A 20,393-nucleotide genomic window follows, 5' to 3' on the forward strand; every position below is an offset into this window, starting at 1 on the left:
TCATTATATGTATTTAATCTTTGTATGTTTAAATATACAAAAGTGTATGCAATCATACTATTTAATCATACAATTCCTTTAACCCCTTAAGGACTAAGCCACTTTGTAGGTTAATGAAAAGGAGGATGAATGAACTCATGCAGATCAACATCCGACACTGCGGAGACACCATCACATGTTTCTCAACGCAGTGATTCTAGAGCACTGCCCCCATCCCTTATGGGAAATATGTAAAGCATGTTTTACATATTTCCCATAAGGGATGGGGGCAGTGCTCTAGAATCACTGCGTTGAGAAACACGTGATGGTGTCTCCGCAGTGTCGGATGTTGATCTCCATGAGTTCATTCATCCTCCTTTTCATAGTCTTTTTACTAGGCATTGCTCCTACTAGCCAGTTTCCTACTCCACACTGATGAGGGGCAATACCCCGAAGCAGCTGTCTGGGGATGGACACCATGTTTTGGCATAGGTGGTTTCCTTCATTGGAGACTGCCCTTCCCATGGTTGTTCCTTCCCGGGCAAAGACCTGGCTGGTTATTGCTTGCGTTGAGAAACACGTGATGGTGTCTCCGCGGCTTCTGTTTTGCATACTTTGTAGGTTAATGACCAGGCCTTAATTTTGAAATCTGACCACTGTCACTTGATATGATTACAACTCTGGAACGCTTCAGCGTATGCCACTGATTCTGAGAGTGTTTTTTCGTGACATATTGTACTTCATGACAGTAGTAACATTTCTTGTTTATTTGTAAAAAAAAAAAAAAAAAAGGTAAATTTGGCAAGATTTTTGAAAATTTCACAATTTTAAAATTTTTAATTTTGATGCCCCTAAATCAGAGCGTTATGTCACATAAAATAGTTAATAAATAACATTTCCCACATGTCTACTTTACGTCAGCACAATTTTTAAAACATAATTTTTTTGGTTAGGAAGTTATAAGGGTTAAAATTTATAACTTATAACACCCGGGCGTGAAAATAAAAAATCATATTTTTTACACAAAAATTAAGTTTGCCCCCAATTTTTTATTTTCCCGGGAGTAAAAGGAGAAATTGGACCCCAAAAGTTGTTGTGCAATTTGTCCTGAGTACGCTGATACCATCTTTGGGAGGCCGAATGAACAAATCCACAAAAGGTGAAGAATTAGTTTTATTTTTTACGCCGTTCCTCATTTGGTATAAGTGATTAGGCGACTTTATTCTTCAGGTCGGTGCGATTACAGCGATACCAGATTTATACCTTTCTTATATTTAGCTTCTGTCACATACTAAAAGACGCTTCTTTTGTAATAAGTTTTTGCATTGTCATATTTTGAGAGCTATAGTTTTTCCATATTTCGACCCACAGAGTCAAGTGAGGGCTTGTTTTTTGCGGGACGAGCTGACGTTTTTATTAGTACCATTTTCGGGCACATGACATTTTTTGATCACTTTCTATTCTGATTTTTGTGGAGGCAAAATTAACAAAAAACAGCAATTCAGGAATTTTTTCTCTGTTCTGCGTGTGGTAAAATTGATAAGGCAGTTTTATTCTTCAGTTCTGTACAATTACAGCGATGCCACATTTATATCTATTTTATGTTTTGGCGTTTTTACACAATAAAAACTTTAACATAAAAAATAATTATTTTAGCATTGCTTTATTTTGAGAACTATAATTTTTTTATTTTTCCGCTGATGGAGATGTATGGCGGCTTGTTTTTTGCGGGACAAGATGGTGTTTTCAATTATTCTATTTTTATTTACATTCATCTTTTTGATTGCGTTTTATTCCACTTTTTCCAAGTGGTGTGATGATGAAGTACAGTATAATTTGCTACTTTTTTGTGTGTTTTTTTTAATATTTTTACGGCGTTCACTGAAGGGATTAACTAGTGTGACACTTTTATAGATTTTTACGGATGCGGCGATACCAAACATGTGTACTTTTTTTGTTTAATTTTTTTTACATAAAAATGTGTATTTATTAGTGGGTTTTTAAATTATTTTTATTATTTTTTAATTTTTTTTTACATATTTGTTAAAAAATGTTTTCTCTTTTACCTAGTCCCTTTAATGGGACTTTCACTTTTTTCACTTTGATTGTAGGTATAATACATTGCAATGCATCATAACTATATTGAAACTATATTGAAAGCTTCTAACACTATGCTGTGAGCATGGTCTCAGAGGCTTTCCGTAGCTTGATGACCCGGGTGTTGTCATGATGACCCCGGGCCACTATGGCAACGATCGTGCCCCGCGATAACGTCGCGGGGATGCCGATCTGAAGGCAGAGGGAGCTCCTGTCCCTCTGCTCCCTCCTGAACCCTGCAGTCGCAGCAATTAGGGGGTTAACAGCCAGGGGCGGCGCAGACGCCGCTCCTGGATGTTAGTGCAGAAGGTAAGCGACAGGCAGCGCTGAGCTCCTGCACTGACTGGGCGGGAGGTGCTGATATTTCAGCATCTCCTATGCAGTCATGCTGGGATCAGTCAGTCAGATTGACTGCCCGATCGCAGCGATCTGGTGTAGGGTCCAACGGCATGGGTCCCCGCGCCTCTTCCCATGCCTCTTAGCTGTCTGTGACAGCTGTCTGCATGGAACTGTCACTGCGTGTTTACACGCAGTGACAATTTAAATGCATGATGGGCATAGTCCGTCATGGTGCGGGAACTCACACCCTGACATGACAGACTATGTCCGTCAATGGACGTTAAGGGGTTAATTTTGCACTTTAACCACTTTCTGACATTGAGCGTAATAGTACGCTGATGTCAGACTCCCTTCCTTTGATGAGGGCTCCGCCGGTGAGTCCACATCTTTCACGGGACATGTCAGCTGTTTTGAACACCTGATGTGCCTGCAATAGCTGCGGGTGAAATCGCGATGCACCCGCGACTATTAACCCATTAAATGCTTCTGTCAAACGGTGACAGCGTCATTTAACAAGCGCTTCCGGCAATCACGCCGGAAATCCGCCCACTGGTGACCCGCGTCACGTGATCGTGGGTCACCAATGTGTTGGCATGACAACTGGAGGTCTCCTGGAGACCTCTATGGTTGTCAGTGCTGGCTTGCTGTGAGCGCCATCCAGTGGTCGGCGCTCATAGCAAGTCAGCGATTCAGCTACATAGATGCAAATGGATCATCGCCCAATCTATCAATAAAGAAAGGATTAACCTGATCGCTAAAAGGCATAGCGAGAAAAAAGTCAAAACGCCAGAATTACGTTTTTTTGGTCGCCGCAACATTGCATTAAAATTCGGGTGATAAAAAGATCGTAGAAAAAAATTGGAGTCCGGCTCAACAGGACTGGATTTTCCTTTTCTTTTTCAAAAGAAAATATAGTGCATACAAAAGAAAAATTTACATGGTCGACATGACCCAGTGGACAGTTTTGACTACACTAAGCAGTCTTAGTCATGACACAGGCCACACGGATATGTCGTACCTTCAGTTCCAGGAGGTACTGATCAAGGCCCTGATATTTGGCATTCAGGAAGGAGTGGGCTCCAGTATTTCCGGAACTGAAGGTGCTCGTATCGTGCCAGGTCACCATTTCCCGAGGGATGTCCCTCAATGTGGAAAAAAAAAGTAAGTCACAAAAAAGGTGCCGAGTGTGTTACAAAAGGGAGGTACACAAGGACACCATGTATCAATGTAACACCTGCCCCAATAAACCTGGTCTGTGTATGAAAGAATGCTTCAGACTGTACCACAGCTCCATGCACTATTAAATTAATTTCTGACTTACACAACTGATGTATGACAACATGACAAACACTACAAAACTCATGTATGCCACTACATTATAAAATTTACATAACAGGAAACAGTAGATAAGTTCCAAAAAGGGGGCACTTGTTGGGCATTGCCACTGTTTAGGCACATCTAGGTAAGTTCCCTGGGGGTCTAGTTTCCAAAATGGGGTTACTTATGGGGGGGTTCTACTGTTTGGGCACATCAGGGGCTCTGCAAATGCAACATGACTCCTGCAGACCATTCCATCAAAGTGTGCATTCCAAAACATAAATAATTCCCTTCTGAGCCCCGATAAACCTGGTCTATGTATGGAAGAATGCTTCAGACTGTACCACACCTCCATGAACTACTAAATTCATTTCTGACTTACACAACTGACGTATGACAACATGACAAACACTACACAACTCATGTATGCCACTACATTATAAAATTTACATAACAGGAAACAGTAGATTAGTGCCAAAAAGGGGGCACTTGTTCCACATTGCCATTGTTTAGGCACATCTACATAGGTTCACTGGGGGGTCTAGTTTCCAAAATGTGGCCACTTGTGGGGGGTTTCTACTGTTTAGGCACATCAGGGACTCTGCAAATGCAACATGACCATTCCATCAAAGTCTGCATTCCAAAACATCACTACTTCCCTTCCGAGCCCCGACATATGCCCAAACAGTAGTTTTCACTAACACATGGGGTACCAGCTTTCTCAGGACAAATTGGACAACAACTTTTGAGTCCAATTTCTCCTGTTACTCTTGTGAAAATAAAAAATTGGGGGCTAAAACATCATTTTGTGGAAAAAAAATGAATTTTTGTTTTCACGACTGTGCATTATAAACTTTAGTGAAACACTTGGGGGTTTAAAGTTCTCACCACTCATCTAGATAAGTTCCTTGTGGGTCTAGTTTCAAAAAATGGGGTCACTTGTGGGGAGTTTCCACTGTTTAGGCACATTAGGTACTCTCCAAACGCAACATAGCGTCCGATCTCAATTCCAGGCAATTTTGGTTTGAAAAAGTCAAATGGCGCTCCTTCCTTTCCAAGCTCTACCATGTGCCCGAACAGTGGTTCCCCTCCACATATGAGGTATCAGTATACTCAGAACAAATTGCACAACAACTTTTGTGGTCCAATTTCTCTAGCTACCCTTGGGAAAATAAAAAAATGGGGGCAAAAACATCATTTTTGTGGAAAAAAATGATTTTTTTATTTTCACGGCTCTACATTATAAACTTTAGTGAAACACTTGGGGGTTTAAGGTGCTCACCACACATCTAGATAAATTCCTTGTGGGTCTAGTTTTCAAAGTGGGGTCACTTTTGGTGGGTTTCCACTGTTTGGGCACATCAGGGACTCTCCAAACACGATATAGCGTCCGATCTCAATTCCAGACAATTTTGGTTTGAAAAAGACAAAGGGATCTCGTTCTCTTCCTGAGGTCTGCCTTGCACCTAAATAGTGGCTTTTCCCCATCTATTGGGTATCGGCATGTTTAGGAGAAATTGCATTAAAAATTTTGGGGTTCATTTTTTCATGTTACCCTTGTAAAAATAAAAAAAAATTAGTATTAAGTTATGCTTTAGTGGAAAAAAGTTAAATGTTCATTTTTTCCTTTCACATTCCATTAATTCCTGTGATGCACCTGAAGGGTTAATAAACTTGTCAAATGTGGTTTTGATCAGCTTGAGGGGTGCAGTTTTTAGAATGATGTCACTTTTGGGGATTTTATGCAATATAGAAGCCTCAAAGTGACTTCAAATATGAGGTGGTCCCTAAAAAAACGGTTTTGTAAATTTTGTTGTAAAAATGAGAAATCGCTGGTCAACTTTTAACTCTTATTACTTCCTAACGAAAAAAAAATTGTTTAAAAATTTGTGCTGATGTAAAGTAGACATGTGGGAAATGTTATTTATTAACTATTTTGTGTGACATATTAGAAACAATAGATGTAAATACTTATGTCCCCAAAAAATTTGAGAAAAGTATTCAAGGTGTGATACCTTTATTGGCTAACCAGAGAAATTATATTTGCAAGCAAGCTTTCAGGACTCAGAAGGTCCCTTCATCAGGCTATATTACAAGTGAATTACTGAGAAGAAATGGCAACATTTAAATAGGAATTATAACAGGACATGAGGTGATGCTAGCTACAGACAGGCCAAGAAAATCAAATTAAGGTTTTTGTTACACATGCAGATGAGGACCAAGTGTTCTATAGAGATCTGAAGACCTTCTTGTGGAGGTGTGAACTGTGTCCATGTAATGAGTCATGAATCCAGGTGTCAAATTCAGTCCTATTGTTAGAGATTGGAACATATTTATAAATTTGAACTCCCAATTCTTCCTTTCTCTGTCACTATTAAAATGACCTCTCAATATTAGGACTTTTAGATCTGCCAAGCTGTGTCCAGGTCTAGAGAAGTGTATCCCTACCGGTGTGTCCAGCTCATTTTTTATCGTATGTCTATGCAGATTCATCCTTGTTTGACGTTTTTGCTTAGCAAAAACTTCAGCAAAAACTTCAAAAAAATATGAAAAAAATCTCAAAAAATAGGCACAAAAAATGCTGATCATATTTCAAATATAATCCAGCTTATTCGTAGGTATATGTAATAAATCCCAATGCCAGGTGAGGGACAAATACTCTATTTGACCCTATAGGGCCCTAAAACTTCCCCCTGCCTGACAGCGGAGGTTGGCACCCTCTTGGAACGCAAATGGCGCCCCCGCTCCACGGTGGCTGTCCCTGCTCACCCTGTTAAGTTCTATATACAGAATATCCCGATTCAGGAGCAGCGAATGGCTGAGTTCAATAAATCAAAACTAGGTACCTCATGCCAAAAAACCACCACAAATAATGAAAGGGTGAAACCAGTAGCCGGAAAAACAATTACTTATTGGGAAATGTGCATGGAGGAAAAATACTATACTATACTAACGGTCCCTATTTGGAGATAACCCTGCCTCACAGCGGAGCTGTTTCACCCTAACTTAAAGGTGATTCAGGTAATGGGAGGTGTGACAGACCAGGATTATCAAGGAAAAATTAAAGTACTTTTAATGAATAGTGGAGGAAGTGACATGCTAATACAGAAGGGAGAAAGGCTAGCTCAGTTACTGGTACTGTCTATTCCTAAAATGCTGGTGGTCAGAGGAAGGGCCCGTACGGTTGTGACAGTCAGAAGAGATAAAGGATTTAGACCCTCACATCCTATCAATAATGGTGAAAAATCTGGGTGAAACAACTGGTGAACAAAGGTCCCGCAGGACCTTCTGAAATAATTGCTCGTGGAGCAGATAACGTGCTGATAGTTATGAAACCCATGCAAGAGAACTGGGAACACAACCCAACAGACAGGTGTTATCTCAGAGAATAATATACATTTTTCCTTTAGATCAAAATCTGGAAATCGTTGCAGCCACCGTGTGTATGGCAGAGTCCTGCAGCTGGGGCCAGGAGCAGAAGATACGGGACCCGATGTGGGCCCCCTCTGCTGATCGGGTCCCATACGCCAGTTAGGGCAGTAATGCCCTGATGGAAGCACTGCCTGGTGCCAAAGAAGGATCGGACCACCTGGTTCTGTGTGGACTATAGAGGGCTCAACACCATAACCGCCTCCGATGCCCACCCAATGCCACGCATCGAGAAGATGCTGGAGCGCGCTATTATGGACCTGAGTCAGGGATATTGGCAGTTTCCCCTGAGCCCCGAGGCACAGGAGAAGTACACCTTTATCACCCCCTTCAGACTGTATGAGTCCACGGTCATGTCTTTTGGCATGAAGAATGCCCCTGTCACATTCCCTCAGATGGTCAACCACCTGCTCCACGGACTGGAGAAGAGCGCAGTGGCATACCTGGATGACATTGCAGTCTTCAGCTCCACCTGGGAGGATCACCTTCAGCATCTCCAGGAGGTGCTCGGGCACATCCACCAAACAGGCCTGACATCAAGCCGGGAAAGTGCCAGATGGGCATGAGCGAGGTCCACTACCTGGGGCACCGGGTAGGCAGATAGGCGGAGGTTCTATGAGGCCCGAGCCTGGGAAAGTGGATGCTATTGCGTCCTGGCCCACCCCTCAGGACCAGGAAGCAGGTGATGTCCTTCCTGGGCACTGCAGGGTACTATAGGCGCTTTGTACAAAACTATAGTAGCCTTGCGAAACCCTTGACAGACCTCATAAGGAAAAAGCTACCCCATACAGTCGATTGGACAAACTACTGTGAGGTAGCCTTTAGGGCTTTGAAAACAGCCCTGAGCAGCTCTCCTGTGCTAAGGGCAATCAACAGTAGTCGGCCGTTCTTAGTATAGACAGACGCCAGCGAGTTTGGCCTCAGTGCTGGGCTCAGCCAGGTTGACTTGGGGAACCAAGAGCACCCCGTGTTGAACCTGAGCCAGAAGCTCCTACCAAGGGAGAGGGAAGTGACCTATTTCACCATAGAGAAGGCGTGCCTGGCCATGGTTTGGACCCTGCAGCCCTAACTGTATGGACGCACCTTCACCGTGGTGACCGACCACAACTCCCTGAGCTGACTGCACACTGTGTCTGGTACCAACGGAGTGAGAGGTTGCTACGCTGGATCCTTGCCCTCCAGCAGTAAGACTTTATCGTTAAACAGAAAAAGGGCAACAAGCATGGCAATTCTGATGGGCTATTCCGGCAGGGCGATCCTGTGGAGGTGTGCATGGAGGAGTACCGAGTAATGGGAGGTGTTAGGAAAAGTATTTCCTTCTGTCCTAAGTACACCTCCGATGCTGCCGTCGCCCTACACCCAGTTGGTTTGTGCATTGGGTTTGTGCATTTGAACATACAACTATCCTCCTGCAAAAACTTCCCCCCTCCCTCTCTCTGGTCTGTGAGACACTCTCCCCTTCCATTCAACACATGGTCTGATTGGTTAAAATCAGTTCTTCCCGCCAAGGATTCAAATTCTGTTTATCTATTTCAGATCGAATTTAATAACACACAATAGTCCTAGAAACAGGAAACTTATATTTTTAGAATCTGCAAAATTGAAGCTACACAGCAACGTTTTGCAGCCTGTGTGCTCACCAGAGGCAGAGAAAAGGGTTCCTGCCTTGCAGTCGCCCGCAGATAGGCCATGTTTGGTCTTAAATGAAAGAGAAATTTGTAAGCAAACATATGATACCCGTCGCCTCTCCGTGAGCTCCCCAGCCCAAGATATGGCCCGCAGAATTTTTTAATAACTTTCTAAAGGGGGCATTTCCAGCCCACCCTGTGAAGTCAGCAAGGGGGGAGACCATTGGTTTTGGGCAATGGTATAAAGTTCAGATGCTCAAAAAAAGGGGGGTCATTTGACCAGAGAAGCAGCTAGCAAGAGGCTGTGCTTATGTACCATTTTTCCTTGGGAAAAGATTCCCCTCCCCTCATTAACACGTCATGCCAGTGACTGAGATGCAGTAAGTTCTTATCTTAATCCTCTTTTATTTGTAACTGTTTTATATACAGTGCCTTGCGAAAGTATTCGGCCCCCTGGAACTTTTCAACCTTTTCCCACATATCATGCTTCAAACATAAACATACCAAATGTAAATTTTTGGTGAAGAATCAACAAGTGGGACACAATTGTGAAATTGAATGAAATTTATTGGTTATTTTAAATTTTTGTGGAAATTCAAAAACTGAAAAGTGGGGCGTGCAATATTATTCAGCCCCTTTACTTTCAGTGCAGCAAACTCACTCCAGAAGTTCATTGTGAATCTCTGAATGATCCAATGTTGTCCTAAATGACTAATGATGATAAATATAATCCACCTGTGTGTAATCAAGTCTCTGTATAAATGCACCTGTGCTGTGATAGTCTCAGAGTTCTGTTTGATGCACAGAGAGCATCATGAAGACCAAGGAACACAACAGGCAGGTCCGTGATACTGTTGTGGAGAAGTTTAAAGTTGGATTTGGATACAAAATGATTTCCAAAACTTTAAACATCCCAATGAGCACTGTGCAAGCGATCATCTTGAAATAGAAGGAGTTTCATACCATTGCAAATCTAACAAGACCCGGCCGTCCCTCTAAACTTTCATCTCAAGCAAGGAGAAGACTGATCAGAGATGCAGCCAATAGGCCCATGATCACTCTGGATGAACTGCAGAGATCTACAGCTGAGGTGGGACAGTCTGTCCATAGGACAACAATCAGTCATACACAGCACAAATCTGGCCTTTATGGAAGAGTGGCAAGAAGAAAGCCATGTCTCAAAGATATCCATAAAAAGTGTTGTTTAAAGTTTGCAACAAGCCATCTGGGAGACACACCAAACATGTGGAAGAAGGTACTCTGGTCAGATGAAACCAAATTCGAACTTTTTTGCAACAATGCCAAATGATATGTTTGGCGTAAAGGCAACACAGCTTATCACCCTGAACACACCATCCCCACTGTCAAACATGGTGGTGGCAGCAGCATCATGGTTTGGGCCTGCTTTTCTTCGGCAGGGACAGGGAAGATGGTTAAAATTGATGAGAAGATGGATGGAACCAAATACAGGACCATTCTTGAAGAAATCCCGTTGGAGTCTGCAAAAGACCTGAGACTGGGACGGAGATTTGTCTTCCAACAAGACAATGATCCCAAACATAAAGCAAAATTTACAATGGAATGGTTCACAAATAAACGTATCCAGGTGTTAGAATGGCCAAGTCAAAGTCCAGACCTGAATCCAATCGTGAATCTGTGGAAAGAGCTGAAAACTGCTATTCACAAACGATCTCCATCAAACCTCACTGAGCTCGAGCTGTTTGCCAAGGAAGAATGGGCAAGAATTTCAGTCTCTCAATGTACAAAACTGACTGAGACACAACCCAAGCGACTTGCAGCTGTAATCGCAGCAAAAGGTGGCACAACAAAGTATTAAGTTAAAGGGGCCAAATAATATTGCACGCCCCACTTTTCAGTTTTTGAATTTCCACAAAATTGAAAATAACCAATAAATTTCATTCAACTTCACAATTGTGTCCCACTTGTTGTTGATTCTTCAGCAAAAATTTACATTTGGTATCTTTATGTTTGAAGCATGATATGTGGGAAAAGGTTGAAAAGTTCCAGGGGACCAAATACTTTCGCAAGGCACTGTATACTGTATTCTGTCTACTTTTGTAATATCTTTTGTATTTTTGTAAACACTGCCTATATTTTCTGGAGAAAAATCTATAAAATGTATTAGTTTCGTTTTCCTTGCTCTATGAACGCACTGCCACGTCCTCCACGCTAAACTACGCTATCGTGTGGGTGGGCTCCTGACCCGATATTGGTTTTAATTTCAAATGAGGAGCTGGTGGCCTCAAAGTGTTCTGGGAGATTTGGGAGACCCTGGCAGTGACGGAACAGAGGTTTATGTGTGTATTTTCAGCCTGAGACTGGGGATATACATATATACGTAGCGCCCTCACTGCAGAGTGCCCAATAGCCAGTACACGGCAAGGCAGCCTTTATGCCGACTACTTATCCTAGTTGTAGTTCCCTGACTGACCTGAGGGTAGGGGGGTGCCAGATAGCTGCAAGTTCCGAACCGGGACTGAGAGTGGGATAGACAATTAAATCCCTGACACACCAACATACAATTCGCATGGGCTTCCTATGCACTTGCACTTTAATTAATCTGTTGTTATACTCTTCTCTTCCCATCCACTAAAATAGAGGTGGACTCTGTGTGGTACACCTGTTATATCAACTATCCAACTTTGTCTGTAATTTGATTATTACTGCTTTTCATCTGTTGTGTCTTATACGTTTTCTGAATAAACTATGATACAATTTTGTTTTGGGACTTATTGTGCCCTTTTCTTTCTGTGTGATTGTGTACTATGGGAGCATCCCGAGCTATTATAGCCCCCCTCACCACTTGGTATAGGGTGTAATGGACTAAAAATGTGGTATCTGTTCTGAAGACTTTGTTTATTTAGCCCTCCATACAGTATTATGGGCACCACATAATGTTAGGCATCGGGTTCCTGTTGCTGCACAGCGGGAATCCCGAGCCCTGCTCCCGGCAGTCTCCCATTCCTCCCCAGCCACAGAGGAGGTTGCTCAGCAAACTCGTCAGTCCCGGCGCCCTGCCCAGACCACCTCCGTGGGTTTGCTTGCTGCTGCCACCTCTGGCACAGCTATGGCAATGCAGGCTGCTCAGCAGCGAGATTCTCCAGGGACTAAGTCCTCCTGTCGGGCCACTGAGCATGCCCGTGGAGTGATCTCCCATTGGAGATCGAAGGTCATGTGCTCAGGTCCTGCTCCTGTTTGGATTGGCCCATCCGAGAAGCCAGGAAGGTCCCGGACGCTCGCGGCTATAAAAGGTTCGCATGGCCGCTCGGCCATGCGCTAGGATACACAGTATTTTCAGACTATGAGGAGTGAGTGATATATGCATGTATGAATGTCTCTGGTGACTGACTCATTATGAAACCCCTACCCTTGGTACGCATGTGTTGTGCAGCCTAGCTTGCTAGCGCCCAGGCTTAGGTGTAGGTAGGGCAGAGTCGGAGTCATTCATTAGCCCCCATCAGTGACTCGGCACGCCTCAGTGCACGTGCTCCACACTCCGTAGCCAGCGTCTATAGCGGCATTCGCGGCAGCGACGCCGTGCGCTCAGAGGGCCCAGAGGAACTCTGACCCCATGTCCTTGGGGTAGAGTTCTGTGGCCGCTGTCTGTGCGCTTTTTGGCCGGGCTCTGCGAGCTAAACAGGCTCCGGTATTTGCGTTCAGCGGCTGTGCGGCTCTGTGAGTCAACAGAGTTAGCTCCTGTTCACACTGGGTGACGTAACCCACGTGTGACTGTTTTCACGCCACTCTATTCTTCCGCCATTACCTAGCAGCAGTGTACCACCTCTGCACGGTGGACCCCGGGCTGCGAACTCACCTACTATTATTTATAATTTGGTGCGTTCCGCCAGCCCTAACACATAGTTCTCTATCCAGTATTATGGGCACCACATAGTCCTCCATCCAGTATTATGGGGAAGAGTCTTGAGGAGATCATTTGCATATTCCCAGTGCCTTCTGGGATAAGTGAAGAGTCTCCGCGAGCTCAACGATCACTGGGTTTTGGCCGTTGCAGCTGAAAAGAGGAAATCGGAAAAACTGCGCACCTATCGGCGCGCGAATTTTGGCTCATCTTTCATCGTTTTTAAGAAATCTCAAGATGGAAGAGGCCAGGAGCCATTTGGTGAGCTGCATTTCTTGCTACATGTTCACAGATTTACCAGTGGAAAAGCCAAACTTCACATGCCACAAATGCAAGCTTGTGTCCCTGTTGGAGGAAAAGTTGCAAAATCTTGAAGAGAGGTTAGCTACGTTGAAGATCATTAAGGAAGGTGAAGAGTTCTTGGACAGAGCAGAATTATCTCTTCATGTTACAGAAAGAGAAGAAATTCGAAGTGCACCTGAAGAAACAGAGGAATGGAGACATGTGACCCAGAGAAGCAGGAGGATCAGGAGGCAGTCAGCACCCATACTGCTCAGAAACCAGTACCAGGCTCTCACGCAGGAAAACGATGAAGATATACATCAGGATAAGACTTTGCCAACAAACAGCAACCTTGTACGCCTTCAGAGTCCTCCTGGATGGAGAAAGAAAAATGTTGTGAAGAAGAAACGGAGAGTGGTGGTCATGGGGGATTCCCTGTTGAGAGGAACAGAGGCTGCTATCTGCAGACCGGATATAACTTCAAGAGAAATGTGCTGTCTTCCAGGTGCAAAAATTAAAGATGTGTCTGACAGGATATCAGGACTCTTCAGACCTACAGATGACTACCCATTCCTGCTACTACATGTGGGGACAAATGACACCGCAAGAAACGACCTGGAAACCATCTGCAGAGACTTTGAAGACTTAGGCAAGAAAGTGAAAGAACTGGGAGCGCAGGTGGTCTTCTCTTCCATCCTCCCAGTGGATGGCCATGGAACAAGGAGGTGGAATAAGATTCTGCAGGTGAACAACTGGCTACGTCGATGGTGCCGTCAGCAACGATTTGGATTTCTGGATCACGGAGTGAACTACTTATACGATGGACTACTTGCTAGAGATGGGGTGCACCTTACGAAGACTGGAAAGCATGTATTTGGAAGTCGCCTTGCTACACTTGTAAGGAGAGCTTTAAACTAGAACAACATGGGAAGGGAAGCAAAAGACCAGAAAAAGCCATACACCTGACAAATGCTATTGAGAATTCTGCTATTAGAAGTGGAAAGGAGGAACAAAGACAAAAGAATCTAATTAATAAAAATATTGGAGAAAGAGAAACCAATCACAAGCTAAAATGTTTCTATACTAATGCACAAAGCATGGGCAACAAACAAGGAGAATTGGAACTACTAACACAGGAAAATAAATATGATGTCATTGGAATCACTGAAACTTGGTGGGACAATACACATGATTGGAATACAAGGATAGAAGGATACAACTTATTTGCAAGAAACAGACTTGATAAACGAGGAGGAGGTGTCGCATTGTATGTTAGAAACGCTTATATCTGCACAGAGATTGAAGCTTCAGAGACTGGGAGTTCTGTGGAAACTGTTTGGGTAAGAATACAAGGACAGAACAATGGAAAGGACACCATTGTAGGCATTTACTACAGGCCGCCTGTGCAAGCTGAAGATATGGATGAACTCTTTATGCATCAAATGGCCAAGTTCTCCAAAAAATATGACATAGTTGTCATGGGAGATTTCAACTATCCAGACATTTGTTGGGAATCTCTCTCAGGCAAAACTAACAGGTCAAGGAAATTCTTATCCTCTCTTGCTGACAACTTTATCTTCCAAAAGGTAAGGGAGAAAACAAGGGGAACTGCTACCTTGGATCTAATCCTTATAAACAGGGAGGAAATGGTTGAGGAGGTAAAAGTGGCTGGGACCCTAGGAGGTAGCGACCATGCTATTTTAGAATTTTGGATGACTAGAGGCGGAAGACCTGTGAAGACTCAGACGTCAAGGTTAAATTTCAGAAAGGCAGATTTTAAGGGATTCAGAAAGAGAATTGGAGGGATCCAATGGCTGGATATCCTTAAAGACAAAAATGTCCAGGAAAGATGGGAAATCTTGAAAAATGAAATTCTCAAAGCACAGTTGTTATCAATTCCGAAAAGAGGGAAGAATAGGAAGCATTTAAGGAAACCAGGATGGATGAACACAGAACTTAAGCACATGCTAAAAAGGAAGAAAAAAATGTTTATAAAATGGAAAGAGGGAGGCATATCTAAAGAAGAATATATTGCTGTCTGCAGAACCTGCAGGGCACAAATCAGATTAGCTAAAGCTGAAAATGAATTGAGGCTTGCAAGAGATGTCAAAAGCAATAATAAAAGATTTTGGGGATATGTCAAAAGTAAAAGAAAAGTCAAAGATGCTATAGGATTTTTACAGGATGAAAATGATGAAATGGTAAGACAGGATGTTGAGAAGGCTGAACTTTTAAATTCCTATTTTGCATCTGTTTTCTCTCAGAAAGGAAATGTAACATCAACTGTTATTCACTGTCCTATTAAGGGAATAGAAGAATCCAGGATATCTATAAACAGAAAGATAGTGAGGAAACACTTAGCTAACCTAAATGAATTCAAGTCTCCAGGTCCAGATGAATTACACCCCAGAATACTGAAGGAGATAGCAGAAGAAATTTTTGAACCCCTCTCCATAATCTTTGAAAATTCTTGGAGAACAGGAGAAGTGCCAGAAGACTGGAGAAGAGCAAATGTTGTTCCTATCTTCAAAAAGGGGAAGAAGGTGGACCCAGGCAACTATAGGCCGGTGAGTCTGACTTCTATACCAGGAAAGATCTTTGAACAAATTATTAAACAACATGTATGTCAATACCTGGATAAGAATGAAGTGATTAAACAGAGTCAGCATGGGTTTGTAACTAATAAGTCATGTCAGACTAACTTAATTTCCTTCTATGACGGTATCACTGATTGGGTGGATCAAGGAAATGCTGTAGATATAGTATATCTTGACTTCAGCAAAGCATTTGACAAAGTCTCTCATACAATCCTTATTGAAAAAATGACTAAGTATGGAATGGACAAGGCAACTGTTAGGTGGATTCATAACTGGCTTAGTGATCGGACCCAAAGAGTGGTCGTAAATGGCTGCACATCCAGTTGGAAGAATGTCTCAAGTGGGGTACCACAGGGCTCTGTCCTGGGCCCTGTATTGTTCAACATCTTTATCAACGATTTAGATGAAGGAATTGAGGGTAAACTGATTAAATTTGCTGATGACACAAAGCTAGGAGGGATAGCTAATACTAGAGAAGAGAGAGAGAGGATTCAAAACGATTTAAATAAACTGGAGAAGTGGGCAGCAACTAACAGAATGGTTTTTAACAGGGAGAAATGCAAAGTACTACATCTGGGCAATAAAAATGAAAAAAGCATATATAGAATGGGAGGAATAGGGCTAAGCAACAGCACATGTGAAAAAGACTTGGGTATACTAATAGATCACAGCCTGAATATGAGTCAACAGTGTGATGCAGCAGCAAAAAAGGCAAATGCAATTCTAGGATGTATTAACAGAAGCATACAGTCTAGATCACGTGAAGTCATTATTTCCCTCTACTCCTCTTTGGTCAGACCTCATCTGGAATATTGTGTCCAGTTTTGGGCACCACATTTTAAAAAAGACATCAACAAACTGGAGCAAGTTCAGAAAAGAGCGACCAGAATGGTGACCGGACTGCAAACCCTGTCTTATGAGGAAAGGTTGCAGGATTTGGGAATGTTTAGTTTGCAAAAGAGAAGACTGAGAGGAGACTTAATAGCTGTCTACAAATATCTAAAGGGCTGTCACATTGTAGAAGGATCAACTTTATTCTCATTTGCACAAGGAAAGACTAGAAGCAATGGGATGAAACTGAATGGGAGGAGACACAGATTAGATATTAGAAAAAACTTTTTGACAGTTAGAGTGATCAATGAGTGGAACAGGCTGCCACGAGAAGTGGTGAGTTCTCCTTCAATGGAAGTCTTCAAACAGAGGCTGGACAGACATCTGACTGGGATGATTTAGCGAATCCTGCTTTGAGCAGGGGGTTGGACCAGATGGCCCAGGAGGTCCCTTCCAACTCTACGATTCTATGATTCTATGATTCTTTGATTCTATATAGTCCTCCATCCAGTATTATGGGCACCACATACTCCTCCATCCAGTATTATGGGCACATATAGTCCTCCATACAGTATTATGGGCACCACATAGTGCTGCATACAGAATTATGGGTACCACATAGTCCTCCATGCAGTATTATGGGCACCACATAGTCCTCCATACAGTATTATGGGCACCACATAGTGATCCATACAGTATTATGGGCACCACATAGTCATCCATCCAGTATTATGGGAACCACATAGTCCTCCACAGCAGCACAGAGTATGTCAGTGACTCCACCACAGCAGCACAGAGTACGCCAGCAGCTTTCCCCTTGAGAAAGCCGTTATTGACACACAAAATGTTTCTCATCATAGATACAGAGACACAGAAAGCGAGAGACTGTGCTTCTTTTATACATCAACCACTCATATGTACACTGCCCCCTCCAGAGCCCTATACTTCCTTGTTTTGTTTTGGATTGGTACATATTTGGGAAGTGCCACAAACTAAACCATCTTTTTGTAGCTTTATGTGACGTACCAATGTCTTTGGTTAAGTATTGTGGGTATGTTCTGCGACCTGTGCAGAGGTCATCATGAAGGAAGGGGAGGTGAGCTGTGTAATACTGATTTCTATGGGAAAGTGCTGTGGGTAAACTCTGTCCTGTGCGGAGATCACCATGCAGCAAGGAGGGTGAGGGGAGCCGTGACCTACCAATGTCTATGGTTGAGTACTGTGCGTAAAGTCTGTCCTGTGCGAAGATCACCATGCAGCAATGAGGGGGAGGTGAACTATGTGTGACCTACCAATGTCTATGGTTGAGTGGTCTGGGTAAATTCTGTCCTGTGTGGAGATCACCATGCAGCAAGGAGGGAGAGGTGAGCTGTGTAATACTGATGTCTATAGGAAAGTGCTGTGGGTAAGCTCTGTTCTGTGTGGAGATCACCATGTAGCAAGGCAGGGGATGTGATCTGTGACCTACTAATGTGTATGGTTGAGTACTCCGGGTAAACTCTGTCCTGTGCGGAGATCACCACGCAGCAAGGAGGGGGAGGTGAGCTGTGACCTACCAATGTCTATGGCTGAGTGCACTTGGTAAACTCAGTCCTGTGTGGAGATCACCATGAAGGAAGGGGAGGTGATCTGTGACACCAATAGTCGACCCTTATCTATATAGAAGCTTTATCGGCCATTGAAGTCCTGTCTGTGATGGTTCTGTGATGACTGTTGATCAGTGATGTCTGGAGGGAAATAATCTGGTGTGAGGTCAGAGTCTCAAGGGAAAACTGCAAGATTTCAGGCTTCTAATGTTCTATTAAAAACAGTTACTTGAAAAAGTTAAAAAAAGGAATTAAATTCTAAAGTAGTAAATTAACATGAGCTGGAGCTGCTATTTTCTAATTGTACTTTAAAGGGCACCTGCCATGAAAAGTGCTGTATGCCGATATTTCCCAATGGCAGTTATTTAGTCTTCTGTTCTGTAAATGTATCATCATTTCGTAGCTGCTACATTGTTTATCATGTAACACTCGCTGAGTAACAGCTGCTGTGATTGGCTGGACACGGTCAGAAGCTCCGCCCCATTGTTTGTTGCTTGCACCAAATCCTGCCTGCTGATATATAAGAAGTAGGAGACAAGGTAATGGAGACTATGCTGTGTCGGTGGCAGACTGGTTGCACACAGTGAGCCGAACCCACCTTGGGGTCACCACCAGTAAATGGCGCAACCAAGAAAAACAAACATTTCTTAGTAAATCACAAGCTACAGATGATGGTGACAATCTCTGACTAATGGATTTTGGTAACTTTTTTAAGCCACAAGATTTCCTATTCCCGTGTATCTGACTGTTTTTTCAAACATCTCCGGAATCTGAGGCCACATTCGCTGGGAGCATTTGAAGGGATTGTCCATGATTTAATGCACCACTCCATCACTTTTTCAGTGCTCAAGTAGCGCTTCTAATCCAAGGTCCCTGCAGCTACTCTTCCACTTCCCGCTGGCGTCTTCACCATTTATCGGTGCCGCTGCAGTCCCGCTGTCTTGTAACCGCAGCTCTCAGTGGAAATCAATGAGAGCCAGAACGTGGGCAGAACTAGGCTCTCGTAGACTGGCATCGGAAAGTGACCTCCGGTACAGCAGCTCATAGGCTGCTAGAGATGACAGAGGAGAAAACGGCGGCTGTTGAGTATAAGACCAGATACAGGGACCTCAGGTTAGAAGTGTGGCTCCGGCTCTGCAATAAAAAAACACAAAATATGGCTGCTTTCTTCCCTGTCCGCAGTTGGGACCCAGTATTGCATGTAAGGTGCTGATGTCAACTAAACTAAGCTGCAATACCGGCCATAAACTGTGACTAGATATGGCACTGTTTGCGAAAGGAGGTAGCGGGATGTGATGCTCTACCTGGCGCACCTTCAACCGCTCTTCAGCCGGGCATTGTACAGCAGGAGCGGGACTGTGTAGCCTCCATCCCCGGCTGAGACAAGGCCCCATCACCATTAACTCAGATTACCCTCAAGCCGTGTAAAAAATGTGTTGTGTGAATTGTATCCTGTGCGATTATCCTCATAGTGAAAGCTCCATGACTTAACATCAGTTAGACATGGCGGTGATGGCAGTTCCTGAGCGCTGGCCTCAGCACATGTATGGGGAGACTGGAGCCCCCGTGTCCACAGTGAGGGCCGCACACATTCCGCAGCTGCAGTCTGTCTCTTCTGGAAAACCTCAAGGCATTTGGAAATCATTACTTGTGGGATGAAATCATCGTAGACTGCGCGACTATTCACAGACATGACATGCTAAAACTAGAGAAGGTTTCCCATCATATGTAAGAAAGCTTGAATACTCTGTGTATTACAGGAGAGGTGTGGTAAACGTCAGACATGAGCTCACAGCAGCACAGAGTATTACAGGAGACGGACTGAGGGCAGTATTGGCTAAGGTACAAGAAGGAAGAGTGCTTGTGATCGCGTAGGCCTGTAGGTCACTGACAGAAACGGAGAAGAATCCGGACAATTACGGACTTCGTACAAACTGGAGTTGCTGTCCCTGGTATGGGCCATGACTGAGAAATTTGTGGAGTATTTGTTGGGGTGAGAAATACACGTGCGGACGGACAACAACCCTAAAAAAGGCGAAGCTGGGAGCGCTAGAACAGCGGTGGGTCACGAGGATGTCTAAACACGAGCACAAGATCTCCTATCGGTCTAAGTCCCAGAATACGCATGCAGACGCCTTGTCCCGAGTCACCCAAGCCGGACCAAAGACAGACGCAGATGAAGACCTTGAGAGTGATGAGATCCCAGATTTTAGGCAGTTTGCCGCGGCTGTAGTAACCGCTGAAGAGTCTAGAGAAGAGCCCAGACCCACTCAAATTCTTGGCTGATCAAGGGACGAGTGGCTACACCTGCAACAGTTCGATCTGGAGCTGGCGGGGCTGTGGAAGTAGGTGACTCTGGGGCAAAGGCCGCCTGTAATGGAATCGTGCTTTGCTGTCTTTGATTGGCTCACTTTTTCTATACGATCAT

At 43.7% G+C, this 20,393-nt stretch overlaps 1 protein-coding gene across 4 annotated transcripts in view; it reads right to left on the reverse strand.

Annotated features, from left to right (window-relative positions):
* Positions 1 to 20,393, reverse strand: part of SRPX2 (sushi repeat containing protein X-linked 2) — a 112,200-nt gene that overhangs the window by 88,739 nt on the left and 3,068 nt on the right. The gene's annotated exons all lie outside the window — the stretch shown is intronic.

The sequence above is a fragment of the Dendrobates tinctorius genome, unplaced genomic scaffold (genome assembly GCF_039654945.1).
Source record: "Dendrobates tinctorius isolate UK_male_01 unplaced genomic scaffold, ASM3965494v1 ptg000114l, whole genome shotgun sequence".
Classification (NCBI taxonomy): Eukaryota; Metazoa; Chordata; class Amphibia; order Anura; family Dendrobatidae; genus Dendrobates; species Dendrobates tinctorius.